Below are 14,907 nucleotides of genomic sequence, written 5' to 3'. Positions count from 1 at the left end.
CAGCGCAAGCTTCAATGAGATCTGTCTCGAATGTTCCGGCCACTCGGGTGTCTTCCCACAATGTTCCAGCCCGTGCTGGTAGCTGTTTGCGACGTTATCTAGATTGTTCTGTGCAGCCTTTAAATTGAGCGTTGACGAGTGTGACGGGCATTCTTTGTTCGACGATCGACGAGCGCGTTTGTTTCTATCGCCGCCGCCGAGTTGCTTAGCTCTTTTGCGGGCGCAATTCAGCCCAAATAAAGAGTTTTTTAGTGCAATCATCGACCCCTTCATTTTTGTCGTCGACCTCGTCACCACTATGTGACAATATATATATATATATATATATATATATATATATATATATATATATATATATATATATATATATATATATATATATATATATATATATATATATATATATGTATATATGTATATATATATTATCATCATCAGCCTGACTATACCCACTGCAGGGCGAAGGCCTCTCCCACATTTCTCCAATTAACCCGGTTCTGTGCTAGCTGCATCCACTTGACCCCTGCGAACTTCTTAACCTCATCCGCCTAATTAACTTTCTGCCACCCCCTGCTACGCTTTCCTTCCCTTGGAATCCAGTTTGTTACCCTAAGCGACCATCGGTTATCCTCTCTTCACCCTACATGTCCGGCCCCTGCCCATTTCTTCTTCCTGATTCCCACTATAATGTCAGTAACCTGAGTTAGTTCTCTGACCCACTCTGTACGCTTCCTATCTCTTAATGTTACCCCTACCATTTTTCGTTCCATAGCCCTCTTGGTTGTCCTCAACTTAAGTAGAACCCTCTTGGTTAGCCTCCACGTTTCAGCCCCATAGATGAGTACAGGTAAGAAGCAACTGTTGTATACTTTCCTCTTGAGCGATACCGGTAAGCTGCTTGTCGTAATCTGCGAGTGCTTGCAAAATGCGCTCCATCCCAATCTCATTCTTCTTGTTATTTCTTTTTCATGGTCCGGATCTGCGGTTACTACCTGTCCTAAGTAGAGATATTCGCCTACTATTTCCAATGCATCGTTACGTAACGTAAATTGCTGTTCCTTCCCGAGGCTTTTGAACATTACCTTAGTCTTCTGCATACTGATTTTCAAGCCTACCTTTCTACTTTTCCTGTCTAGGTCCCCAATCATTCTTTGCAGTTCATCTCCTGAGTTACTCAGCAAGGCAATGTCATCAGCAAATCGCAGATTACTGAGGTATTCTCCATCTACCCTTATCCCCAACTGCTCCCTTTCCAAGTCTCTGAATACCTCCTCTAAGCAAGCTGTGAATAGTACTGAAGAGATCGTGTCTCCTTGCCTAACACCTTTCTTTATGGGAATTTTGTTACTTTCTTTATGCAGAACTATGGTTGCTGTGCAGCCACAATTGGCTGGAGAAATTGTTGTCTTTTAAGTTTCGTTGAAGGTCTTGTTTGGTTCCATGTTTCAGTCCACTTTACCTGATTGTAAGGTCACATGTACCATCTGTCTTTAAAAGTCCTTGTTTTTTCAATAAACTTTTCAGTTGCCAGTACCGACCTGTGTTGTCTCCAGCCTCCGTCCTGTGTCTTCTGCGGTTTTATTTTCCTTATATCTCACCAACTGGCCTACACATCTACCACACTATATATATCTTCCAGCACTTTCACGTATGGCTCGTGTACCCCCTGATTTCGCAATGCCTGCCTTACCGCCGAAGTTTCTACTGTGTCAAATGCTTTTTCGTAATCAATGAATGCTGTGTATAAGGGCTGGTTATATTCAGAGCATTTTTCTATCACCTGGTTGATGGCATGGATATGATCGATAGTAGAGTACCGTTTCAGAAATCCTGCTTGATCCTTTGCGTGATTGCAGTCTAAGGTTGTCCTGATTCTGTTAGCGATTACCTTAGTAAATACCTTATACGTAACAGACAGTAAGCTGATTGGTTTAATTTTTAAAGTCCTTAGCATCCCCTTTCTTATGAATTAGGATAATGTTTGCATTCTACAGTGGTTCCGGTACCGTCGATGACACGAAGCACTTCGTATACAGGGTGGACAGTTTTTATAGCACGATATCCCCCCGTCCTTCAACAAATTATAGTTATCTGATTCTCTCCAGCTGCTTTCTCCCTTTTCATAGTTTCTATTGCTCTCTTAACCTCGTCCTTCGTCGCTGGTGGAATGTCTGACTGTTTTTCCCTACCGCCAATCTCATTACGATCCTGACTACTTTGGCGACTGTAGAGATCAGTTAAGAACTCCTAGGCTACTTTGACTATCTTGTCCATATTCGTGATGGCATTGCCCGCCTTGTCTCTTAGCGCATGCATCTGATATGTGCCTATGCCTAATTTCTTCTTCACCGTTTTAAGGCTTCCCCCATTCTTTACCGCATGCTCAATTTTCTCCATGTTATACTTCCTTATATCGGCCACTTTGCACCTATTTATCAGCTGTGATATCTCTGCCGATTCTATCTGGTCTGTTGGATTGGAAGCTTTCATACTCGGGCGTTTGTTAATCAAATCTTTTGTCTCCTTAGACAGCTTACCTGTATCCTTTCTAACTATCCTTCCGCCTACTTCTACAGCTCACTCAGTATTGATATCTCTGAAATTATCGTTCATTGCTTCCAGGGTAATGACGCCATCCTCGGTTAGAGCTTAATATCTATTCTGTAGCGAGATCCCTAACTCTTCTGCCCTCCTTGTCACTGCTAAGTTATTGATGGATTTCTTTCTTACTAATCTGTTGCGTTCCCCATATATATGGTATATATATATATATATATATATATATATATATATATATATATATATATATATATATATATATATTCTTTCCCTCCCTCAGCGTACTAAAAAAAAACAGAAAGCCAACATACCAGCATTTTATGTTTCTCAACGCGGCCTCACGTGATGATACAAATAAAGTAAGATGCTGGCGAGTCTCTGGACTCTCTCCAAAGGAGCCGATGTGCGTCATGTCGGTCTTTTCTTGAAATATTTTGAACAACCGTTTAGCCTCTGCAGTGCAGCTAATCATGCCGACTTATTTTGTTTTTTCTTCAAACATATGTCGCATTTAGAACCTGCATTCAGTGCTCTGGGCTGAACACTTCGTGTAGAGGCAATAAAGAGATAACAGATACTTTTAGCAGAGCCGAGACGTAAGCGTTGCCGTAGGATGGCTTACCGGCCGTCGACTCCGCACGCGCAGTGGCCATACCTAGCCACAACTATGCAGTCTTTATTATCTCCCTAACGAAGGTCGTAAATCACGGAGTTTTATGGGAACCAGAAAGAGTTGCGCCCAGAGAACGCACCATTGAGTTATCAGCAGAAGCCAAGAACATCCCCTTACTAAGCTTGCCTCTGATTTTAGCATTGCCATCGTCAGGGGCGTCTGCTAAGATATATGTCATCTATCATGAGCAGCACCTCTCTGTCCCAATTCCAGGTTTTAAAAATACGTCCAGAAGTTCTTACCAACATAGTCCGGTGAGGAAACCAGTGTTGTGTGGGATAATTTTCTTCTTATTAGGTTTGCAGTGTGAACTAAATTTTAAACTTGACTGTGTACTTTGACATACCTATAAGTCTAAATTCAGCGAACAAGCCTAGACGTAATGAAAATGCTTACAGCAGATTTGTGGGCCTTGTTCAATAGCACACCTTTATTTATAAATGCCGAGGAGCTATCAGAAAGCGCACTGAGCTTGATGCTCACAATTGTGGCAACCTGCAACAAGCTCAAGATGGCAGCTCACAAGCCGTTGGGCTCTTGCCAGAAGTATGCTGCGCTAGTGCCACATATAGAATTTTACGTGCAAACAACTTCGCTTGGGCTTCCCGCTCCCACTGGAAAGTACCGGCATGACGATCACTTAGACCTCCGCAATCTTCGCCGTGACCGCCTTGTAAGTAATAAAAAATTTTACAAGAAACCGCTCGCTCCAAAGTTTCACGTCTGCGTTACATTTGAACAGAGATGGCAGAAATTTATTTATCACGATTAAGATGTTTTATTTAATTACATTTGTCGATGATTTGTATTGTAATGAAACACATTTAGTATTTTAATGTTTCGCGGTAAAGTATTCCATTATTTAACAGCAGTGTATGTAAATGAGAACGCACCATAATTAGTTCTCGTGTGTAGATGCAGTAACGTAGCTGTAGATCAGCGCGTAGTGTGGGTAATGCTACTTTACGGAACTGCTACTGACTGACAACCGATGACATTCCTCACAAGTTTAAACATTAAACTGGCACCAGAGTGACAAAAATTTCATGTTTTAGGCAGACGCGTGTTTTTCTAGTAAAGATTATGCAATTGCTTTTACATGTGTTTGGCGTCTTCATATTAGCGTATAACCGCGAAGAATGTTTTGCCAGAGCTGCTTGAGCCACTCTGTCTAGCACAGTCTCATTCTCAGCAGTCGGGAATATGTTTGTGTCAGCAACGTATATTGTGCAATATTGCGAAAGTTATGAAGGTAGGTCGCTAATATACGTCAAAATAAAAAACGGGGGTAACATTGATCCTTGGGGGAATCCAGTATTGATTGTGGTGTGACTCACGGTTTCTTTGTGATTTTCTTGGGTGACATCTTCCACCGACTTTTTCATAACCTATGCGGTCGGTTTTAACGTACAACGCTGGAGAATGAATAAATAACTGCTCTCGAAACGGTGCAAGCTATGGGACTCAAGCTGAAAAAAAAAAAAAGACTCGCGTGTGTGGATTTGGGTCATGTTAACGTGACAGCGTTTAGCGTCTCATTCAGCGGAAAATCAAACATTGTCGATGTAGGCGCTGTGGACTAAAAACCCAGATTGGTCGACAAAGTCGCTAGGTCACACGTAGAGCAGCGGAGTTACAAAAAGTGATCAGACATGAAAAACTACACCCAATTTGCGTAGTGCATCAAATGCGAAGTAGGAGTGTAGCCCTGCTTACCTCAACTGTACTTTACACAGGGCTTCGACGCGACGCTGCTGAACAGCGTGTGGAGCTAAAGCTTTGGCTCTGGGCGACCGAGCGTTGTATCGAACACAACCAACGTTTCGTTGAACGCATCAAAGTGCACCGGCGTCTTACGCACAACCCACTTTTATGTTCTGCGCATGCGAGGCACGCAAACGCTTTCCCGTTCCACACCGTCAGCACTGCGCTGTGGCGCGGGCATGTATAGTGCAGCAACTACCCCTCTCTTCGCGCCGGCGCGCGTATGTGCTGGGATGCCCCTGGGGATCTGATTCTGAGCCACTTCGCGCGGCTTGTAATGCATTCCCATTGTTCCGAATCTCCAGATGGCAAGAAGATTTTTCGCCCAAGCCTCTCCACGGGGAAGGAGCTCCACTAAAGCTAGATTAGCCCCACTGTACGGCTTAGAAGCAGACCCCTTGGGCTCTACACTTTTGACAAAAACTGTACCTGACCAGTCACTGGGTGAGTCACGTGACACTGGCGAGAGAGAAAGTAAGAGCGAGAGAGCAGGCGTCGGACCGCCACCAGCGAAATCCGTGATTGCGGACAAAAGTTATATCCACTAAAAAACGAATGATTTGAATGTCGCAATGTATATTCACGGACTCAAAGACTGCAATGCAAATTTTGGAAAACTTCTTACGCCACACTGCCTACCAGTCCCTGGCACTAAACATTATGGAGCTCCTCACATCTGCCCAGCTCCAAGGTCACAGGATAATGTTTCAATGGATCCCTGCCCACTGCGGGCTCCATGGGAATGAACAGGCCGATGTTGAAGCGAAAAGCGCACTCAGCAATGGCCTCCAAACAGCTGTGCCTTTTTCAAGAGCGGATACGACATGCCTTCTTACTAGTTGTATGAAGAATGCTGCAGCAGCTTACTGGGCCGAACCAGAAGCCCGACACATTTGTCTAAAAAGGCTTGATCGAACGTTGAAATTTTATGTTCCGCGTGATATTCCGCTTAATCAGGTATGCTTGCTACATTGACTTTGTTTAAACGTGGCTTTCACGCGAAAGCACTTGCATTTAATTGGGCAGGTGGACTCGCCGGAATGTTCAACTTGTGGCATCCCAGGGACTGTGGACCATATATTATTGGTGTGCCCAGTGTATGCGGGCGAAAGAAGTGTGCTAGCCGCTTCCTTGAAGCGTTTGGACAAGAGGCTTTTGTCGTAGGAACTGCTGCTGGGTGCTTGGCAGGACAAGGGGAAGGGTGTCCAGGCAGTGCGTGCTCTTTGCCGTTTTTTGTGCGCCAGCGGACTTGAATCGCGCTTGTAAAGCAAGCTGCCGTGCATGTATATATTTCATATGCCTTCTCCCACATCGTCACCCATCATGTTCTTCTTTCTTCTCCCCTTCCCCTTCCCCAGTGCAGAGTAGCAGGCCAGATTTGAATTATTCCGGCCAACCTCTCTGCTTTTCTTTTCAATAAATCCATCTATCTATCTTGAATGTCGCAACATGACCCAAACTTCACTAAGACATTCAATTATGCAGAAAATTGAAGGGAAAATGAGGGCTTGTTTACACGAATGAAAGAAGCCAGGTGGAGTCTTACATTCGAGTGAGACATGAAGTTATACAAAATGAATTGCGCTCATAATGCTGTAATTAGCTGGTAATTGAAATACCGTCCCCATTGGCTGTGAGCATGGTTTCTAGGCAGTGATGGCACTACTACTAGTCCACGCAGACACTTTTATATAGCTTAGTTAAGGCAGGGTTTTAGATGTATGCCGTGTGGTATTTCGAAAACTTGTGATATTGAAAGAGGAAACTGCGTCCGTGCCTGCCTGGACAAGAAGAACAACTAACAGCACACATTAACGACGTCACATCGTACACTTAAAGGTGAAGTGTAAACCTCCCAGAACAGTGATATACGACGTAATTCGTGTTCCTGGATCTGGCTCATTTCGAATAAAAAAGAAAAGATATTAATCAAATGCAATCCCTGCGTGTCGAACCTGTTGGAAATACGACTCGCAGGGCAGCACAAGTGCTCGCTTCGCCACTCAGACACAACAACCCACTGGTCCATACAACCGTCAGCTTTGCGAGCCATTCTCCGAAATAGTATCGTTGCAGTGAGTGCGAAGACATTTCTAGTGCTAAGACATCTAGCATTTTAAGTGTGCTGTTGATGTACTGTGTTTGTCAAAATGGATGCATGGATAGAATATAAGGGCATCTCCTCTGCAACAGGTTGGTGGCAATTGCAAATATGCTCGTATTGTTTTTCCTTATATATTGAATGTCATTAGAAACCCGTCAACTATGCCGTCATTTCACTTACTCAAATTTCATTTCTACCCTTCTAGCCATCTTCCTGCTTTTCAACCGCAAGTCTTCCAATCACTTTTTGCTAGCTTGCATCGCATAATCATTCACTCGGCCACTGCTGTCTTTAAGCCCTATAGGGTCTCGGGAAGAGTGACTGCACCTGCATCGACATCCGGATGAATACCATCATATTAGAGTACAGGTGTTCACTTGTTTCTAGGATTTACCCCCAACTTCTCATGTGTCATCTTCGTGGTTAAATTTCTTTTCGTAGCTTCGTGTTCGAGACACCCATGTCTACCCTCAAAAGGCAAGGCACTGCTTCTTGAGTTATCAAAGAAAGATTCGTTCTAAATGTGCCTTTTTCAGTTTCATGTGTTCCTACACTGATGTTCTTTTCATTTAATTTATACAGTTTTTACCTTCTGCGTGTTCTACCTGCGGTTTAACGCTTTTTATTTCTCCGTGCTTGTCTCAAGCATACTTACTGATTAGTTTCCAAGTTCTTTTCTTTCATTTAGAGTCCTTTTCAAGTAGATATAGGTATTCAAATACTCGAGCTGCCACCTCGGCCACCTGTTACTGTTAATTTTTCTCAGGCGTTCCTGATATAATATGTTACTTTGCAGAGCTTTCCGCGCTTCAAAAGGTGCCTAGGCCATACCACCTTGTACAGCCTTGTTTGTGGTTTTGCCGCGGACACCTAGTTCAAATAGTCCAAAAGCTCTCTAATTTATTTTTAATATCGACTGTACCTCTGTCTTTATTTTTTTATTTATTAGAACCTCAAGGTCCCCCAAATGGGACATTACATGAAGAGTGGGCACTTGCACGGCGGTTAGCAATGGTTTTTGTGAGCTGATTACAAAGATGATGAGGCTTCTTCGCTGGCTGTCTTGAAATGAGCAGGGTCGGAGATTAGGGCAAGGCTGCTGGGAAGGTCATTCCAGTCGCGAGCTGCGTACACGAAAAAAGACTTCTGGAATGTATTAGTGCGGGCACGATGCGGTATGACGCTGTTAGATTGGCCTGTGCGGAATGTTCGACGTACCGGTTGGATGAGCTGGCTGTCACGAGGTGAACTATGAAAAAACTTGTGATATAGGCAGAGGCGTGAAATTTGGCGACGGGAAGAGAGAAGGAAGTTGAAGTTGAAGCTTTAATGCGGATATGCTAGAATATCTTGAGTAGTTTGATTAGGTAGGTTGATTGAGTAGGATCAAAACCGCATTTCCGAAAGTAACCCCTGGCACCATAACTCCTTTCCAAAGACCCTCAGTTCCTCATTCTGGTTGCACCCCCGCAATGCCCTATGTCTTATAATGTCGGCCTCTTTTTGTCCTTTTGAGATAACATACCGCTGGTACTTATCAATGTATTTCAGTCCTGCGTTTACGCATAGCAGGAGATACTTATATTCTGCCACTCTGGGTATTTCGTGTCCTTACATGTTAAGCACCTGATCAATTGAATGTTTGAAAATCATCAGCTTCGACTTAATTGTGCTAAACCTGAAGCCTAGGGTATCCCCTTCGTATTCATAAGAATTATCTAGGGTTTGGTTGTCTTCCTGGCCACCTGCTAAGAATACAATATCGCCCGCGTACATTTAAGCAAGGAGATTTTGCCACCTGTCCGCGTAATCTATCCGACGGATCAAAAGCCAGATCACTTTATTGTAGCCGTCTTTCCGTATTTACCACATAAAGCATGAACAGTAGTGGCGATAGAGGACAACATTGTCTTAAAACTTTGGATGGATGGATGGATGGATGGATGGATGGATGGATGGATGGATGGATGGATGGATGGATGGATGGATGGATGGATGGATGGATGGATGGATGGATGGATGGATGGATGGATGGATGGATGGATGGATGGATGGATGGATGGATGGATGGATGGATGGATGGATGGATGGATGGATGGATGGATGGATAAGTGGGTATGTGGGTGGGTGGGCGGACGGATGGATGGACGGATTGATTGATTGATTTTAAAGCATCCCTTATGAAACAGGGTGGTGGCAGGTTCCACCATGTTCGGCTTTTTTTTTCCCTATATCTCGAATGTTGTTGTAAGTTTGTCAACTATTTCGTTATTTCAGTTAATAAATTTCTATTTTGCCTTTATAACTTCATGTAATTTTCCTTCTTTTTAGCCACCAATCTTATAATCAGGTTTGGCTAACTTGCTCCGCAGATTATTCATCCAACCAGTAGTGTCTCTAAGCCCTATGACCTCAAGGAGAGTGACTGCGCCTGAATCGAGATCCGGATAGATACCATAACATTCGAATATAAGATGTTCAATAGTTTCTACGGGTTTACCCCAAGTCGCACATGTGCCATCTCCTTGGCTAAAGTTCTCTTTGTAGCTGCAGTGTTAGGGTGCCCAGATATATCTACAAAAAGTGGGGCATTGCCTGTCTAGTTATCAAAGAAAAATTCATTCCTGATCTGCCTTTTCGTCTGAGCCCATAATGACACTTTGCTTCTTGTGTGAGTCGCTTTGGGACGTCAGACACCATAAATCAAACCAAACCCAACCTAGTTTCTGATAATGATTGTAAACGACGACATGTGCACCTACCTGCCATTGTGACTCCACTTTTCGTCATAGAGCGTATTTTCGTAACATTGTGACGCAACCGCTCATCATAAACTTCCGAGTGATGTGTTAGTCAAGTTGCATGGTAGCTCATGAATGGTTAGTTGGTTTGTGTGGTTTAACGTCCCGAAGCGACTCAGACTATGAGAGATGCTGTAGTGGAGGACTCCGGAAATTTCGACCACCTGGGGTTCTCTAACGTGCACTGACATCGCACAGCACACGGGCGCCTTGCTGTTCGTCGCCAACGACAAACGGCCGCCAAAGCCGGGATTCGATCCCGCATCCTTGGGAACAGTAGTCGAGCGCCTTAACCATTGCACTACACCAGCGGGGTAGCTCGTGAATGGAAACCGGAAATATATATAGTAGGTTTAATGCCACGCCTACATAAAGTTCTGTGCCTACGAAAATAAAGCAGTCCTGCGTTTGCCACCGAATCGGCTCCTTCACTGTGCGTGCCGCTACAAAAGGGAAGGTAAATTGGTCGGGAGGAGGAGAAGCGATAAAGGTAGAGCAGAAGCCTTAGTCACTTTATAACGTGATGTCGTCAAAGGCCCCGTTCAGCGAAAATCCGACCCTGACGTTTTTAAGTGGTCGTCAGTGTAGCAATATTCAGCATGATTTAGGAGGCACCTTCAGAAACACAAGCCCCTTGCCCCTCTCCCTGAGGTGTGTGTACATAAATCACTGACATGAACTGTGTGAAGTCGCGTCTAATGTAGTGGCATTTTGTTCAGAAGTGCAAAGAATACTACATAAATATGGGTGCTCTAGAGGGCTCCATCAGTCGCTTTTAGTGAACAAAAGTGGGAAATATTCGCGACATGCCGTATTGAACTGGCTGGAGTAAGTCTAGTTTGGTTTGTGGAGTTTAACATCCCAAAGCGACTCAGGCTATAAGAGACGCCTTTGTTTTTTTTTGTTTTTTTCTTGGAGGTGCAAATTTCGACCACCTGGGGTTCTTTAACGTCCACTGATAAATCGCGTATCAGACGGGCGCCACAACCTTTCGCCTCTACCGAAAAGCGGCCGCCGATGCCGGGATTTGATCCCGCATCTTTGGGAACAGTAGTCGAGCACCGTAACCACTGCGCCACCCCGACGGGTGGGGCAAGTCTCTTTGTTATAACCATATGCCACCGACCTTGCACTCATTCTCTTTATCTCAATAACTTTGGCCAGCGGAGGCCACTGTAAGAATGCGAAAACTTCGAGATCACTACGCTGAGTAAATCAGAGCCAGCATGCGAGCACAACAAGATCTGATGCCGTGTCTTGTATAACTGGTCGCTCACTAAGCGCTGCCTAACAAGCAACGAAGGGCGCGGAGGTTTGCATTCGACCTTCATACTCCTCGAACGTTGTTCGGTAATTTGTGGCGTCTGAGCAATGCTGCCGCGGCACAGCTATCACAGCTTGTTAGTTCCGCACGTGCGCTAGTGGCGCATGCATCACGTGATGCACGTCGCTGCAATACCGCCGACGGTATCGTGGAGTTTTTAGGCACGCTCGCATACTGGCTTCGCCTGCGAGGACCAGATAGAAGCGTTTCGGTTCGCGACCTGTGTAGCTGCCAACCGATCAGCAAAGCTAAAGTGAAAAGCTCGCTAGTATCGATGACAACGCAAGGGCTGACGGCCGCCAACAGTGCGCGCACTAAGCTAAAGAACGAGTTGAGATAGCGGCACAGCAGTGGAAGTGACAGGAAAGCCAGAATAGTAATCGAAGGTCGAACAAGGTGAGAGCGGAGCGCACACCCTCGGGCTGCAGATTGGACATGCTGCTACGCGCTCAGCTGCCGTGTGTGGGTTTTCCGCGGCAGCGAATTATTTATAGATTCTCTGCAAGGTCCTAAAAAAGAGACATCCAGAAACCTTCCCTATAACTTCGTGAAGGTAACGTTCATTGTTGTGCGCTGATTTCTAAGGCTCCACAGAGCGAGCGGGGCTTCGTGGTTATCACAGCATCAAGAGCAATTGTCCGACAGCTGGCACATCACAGCAGAGGCTTGAATGGCCCAGAATACGCATTGCAAGCAAGCTGCTGTTTGCCCAGTGATGCTTTGGGACGTTTAGCCAACAACCGCCGCTGGGCTCTACTGAAGTCGAATGCTCGCCTGTATCTCGTTTTCCGATCTGAAGGAAACTTTGGTTGATTTGCCCAATATATTTTTCGGGTTGGTACACTCCCGTGAATGCAGTGAAAACACTTTGCAGGCATCGCTCAACCTGTTTCTTTCCGTCAACTTTGTCCTTGTCCTGCGATATCGGTCACTGTTCTTTAAGGAACATACGTCTTAAGGGGCCGCACTTGAGTACTTTCATAACAGAATCAATTTCTAAATTAAAACAACAGATGACCTTGTGGTGAAGCGCGTATATGGGAGTTCCTTTGCCAGCGGGAGTAAGAATGTGATGTAAAAAAACAGCATGATTACGGGCTAGTTGATGCTATTCAGTTTCTGTAGTCCAGCTTGGACATTGATACAAGCGCATAGGTAGACCTAGGTGCGGACATAAATAAACGGAGCAGCTTTTCCGTTCAAATTACAATCAAACCTGCTGTACTGGTGATAAGAAAACATTATTTGTCCAAGTGAAAGTACACTGGTGTCTACTACCGGTTTTTACATATCATCACTGGCAGTTTCAATTATAGAACGCATGAAAAATAATAGAACGTACTCTGTTTACTTTGTCCACACCAGTAAATATTTCTGGCTTTCTGCTGCAGTGAATATAGGTTGAACGAGGCGGGATACATACACCGTGGGCAGAGATAACGGGAGGCAGCGCGCATGACAAAATGTGGTCGACTAAAAGTGCCACAAACAGAAGGCATTGATAACGCGGAATGTGATGGTTTACGTTATGAATCTGGAAAATCCCAAGGAACCAAACTACCGGGGGCAAAAGAAACACCAGATACAAATCAAGCTGAAGCCACGTCATGAACATGCTGTTTCATATTCAGATGGAAACTGGGACTGTTCCATATCTTGGCTGTTCTTTCTAGACATTCGCCTGGGGCCACACATCCTCGCCAGCTCCCGGCGCGGCAGTTCTGGAGGCGGGGTGATAAAGAGCCCCCAGTTAGCATCCAGTTGTGAACCAGGCTGAACACATGTTGCCAACAATTAGAAAATGGCAGAATTCAAATAACCAATAAACATTGGCTGATAGTAAGAAACGCTAAGAGAACTGGGTGAAGCAGCATAAAAAACTGAATTTGAAAGCGACACCTGCCACAACTCCACAGGTCCTTCCTTCGCGGCTGAAATAAAGTTAACAACATTCAAGGCAGCTATCGCTCAGGCTGGTCTTTTCTTTCCTAGTGCAGAGCTGACACAATCCTCTCTCTCTGTGTGTGTGTGTGTGTGTGTGTGTGTGTGTGTGTGTGTGTGTGTGTGTGTGTGTGTGTGTGTGTGTGTGTGTGTGTGTGTGTGTGTGTGCGCGTGCGTGCGTGCGTGCGTGCGTGTGTGTGTGTGTGTGTGTGTGTGTGTGTGTGTGTGTGTGTGTGTGTGTGTGTGTGTGTGTGTGTGTGTGTGTGTGTGTGTGTGTGTGTGTGTGTGTGTGTGTGTGTGTGTGTGTGTGTGTGTGCGTGTGCGTGTGCGTGTGCGTGTGCGTGTGCGTGTGTGTGTGTGTGTGTGTGTGTGTGGCAACCGCCTTAATCATCTCTTGAGCCATCTTTCCCCTCTTCCTTCCAGGGATGCTCGTTATAGACATCAAAAGAAAAGCATTTTGCTAGTATACACACCCTGATAGCTTACACCGCGCCCTATTTTACATCTGCCTGCTAGTCTACATTTCTTAGCTGTGTTCTGATATAGTACACTACCGCTGACAATGCAGTGGTGAAGAAATTGATCTTCTAATTCACAAATTACATTTTTTAATGTTGCGGAAAGTATTAGTTGGTTCGGTTTGGCTTGGTTTGGTTTGGCGGTGTCCCAAACGTCCCAAAGCGACACAGGCTTATGATAGACGCGGAAAGTAATAGGTGAAACACCCTGTCGAATACTCGGTTTACGAGTACAACAGCAGTGTTTTGCCGGAATAAGAAGCTGTTTGCTCGCAACAGGCTAAATATGTGACCACACAGAAAATTATTTCTCTTCTTTATGGAAATACAGACTTATGAGCTAATGTCACAGCGAGAGAATGCATTTGTAAACCAAACGTACTGTTCCATCACTTTATTCCCTCGTATAATTGCCTTCCATAAGGAAAATATTCAGTGGTGGCAGTGCTTCAAGCTGTTATTTCTGTGCCTCCAGTCACTTGAAACGTACACTCAACCTGTTGCATAGTAGAATCTAACTGGCAAAAAGCCTACACTACGGGCTCTGCAGAACACATAATGGAGCTAGCTTTAATGTAAACCATTACACAGCTTCCTTTTCTGTATTCTTGAAATCACACTGTGTTGTGCGCGGAGTCACGTAGTACGGGAAGAAGTTGAAAGAGTCTAATCGCATGTCACTCAAATCGCTTCTTTGTGGTCGACAGCAAATTGCCTACAGACAGCAGTACTAATTTAGTTTCAAATCGGTGTGAACCACAGTGGCATATCAAAACTCTTATAGCGGTCGTACCTTCCTTGAATGACATCGATATTTTCCCCAAGTATTTGAAGATGCTGACTGTTTTGCTTTTCTTTTTATGCAATTTCTATTTGCATCATAGCCGCATTGCGTATGTTTCTTTGAATTAAAGAACTTTCCAGTATTGTGACAATGCCTGCGGCATAGGCTGCCAACGTGTTTAGTAGGTAGATCTATTCGGTAAACAGCGTATTTTGTGACGCAACCCCCATTCTTTGCAAAAGAGGCATCGAGAGTGCACGTGACAGTAAGCGGATAAAAATGTTTTTGCAGAAAAAAGGCATAAAATATCAAGTTTATTCTTCGGGAGCGCTCACGGTAAATTTCTTTTCAGGGGCGAATTGTTGCGACAATAAGACTGTACACTGCATGCAGCCTATGTGCGTAAATTCAGCGCAGAGTCAAGGGGCTCCGTACACGT

The sequence above is a fragment of the Amblyomma maculatum genome, chromosome 1 (assembly GCF_055883805.1).
Source record: "Amblyomma maculatum isolate TAMU_Amacu chromosome 1, ASM5588380v1, whole genome shotgun sequence".
Taxonomy (NCBI): domain Eukaryota; kingdom Metazoa; phylum Arthropoda; class Arachnida; order Ixodida; family Ixodidae; genus Amblyomma; species Amblyomma maculatum.
Note: the sequence above shows the minus strand (reverse complement) of the source record.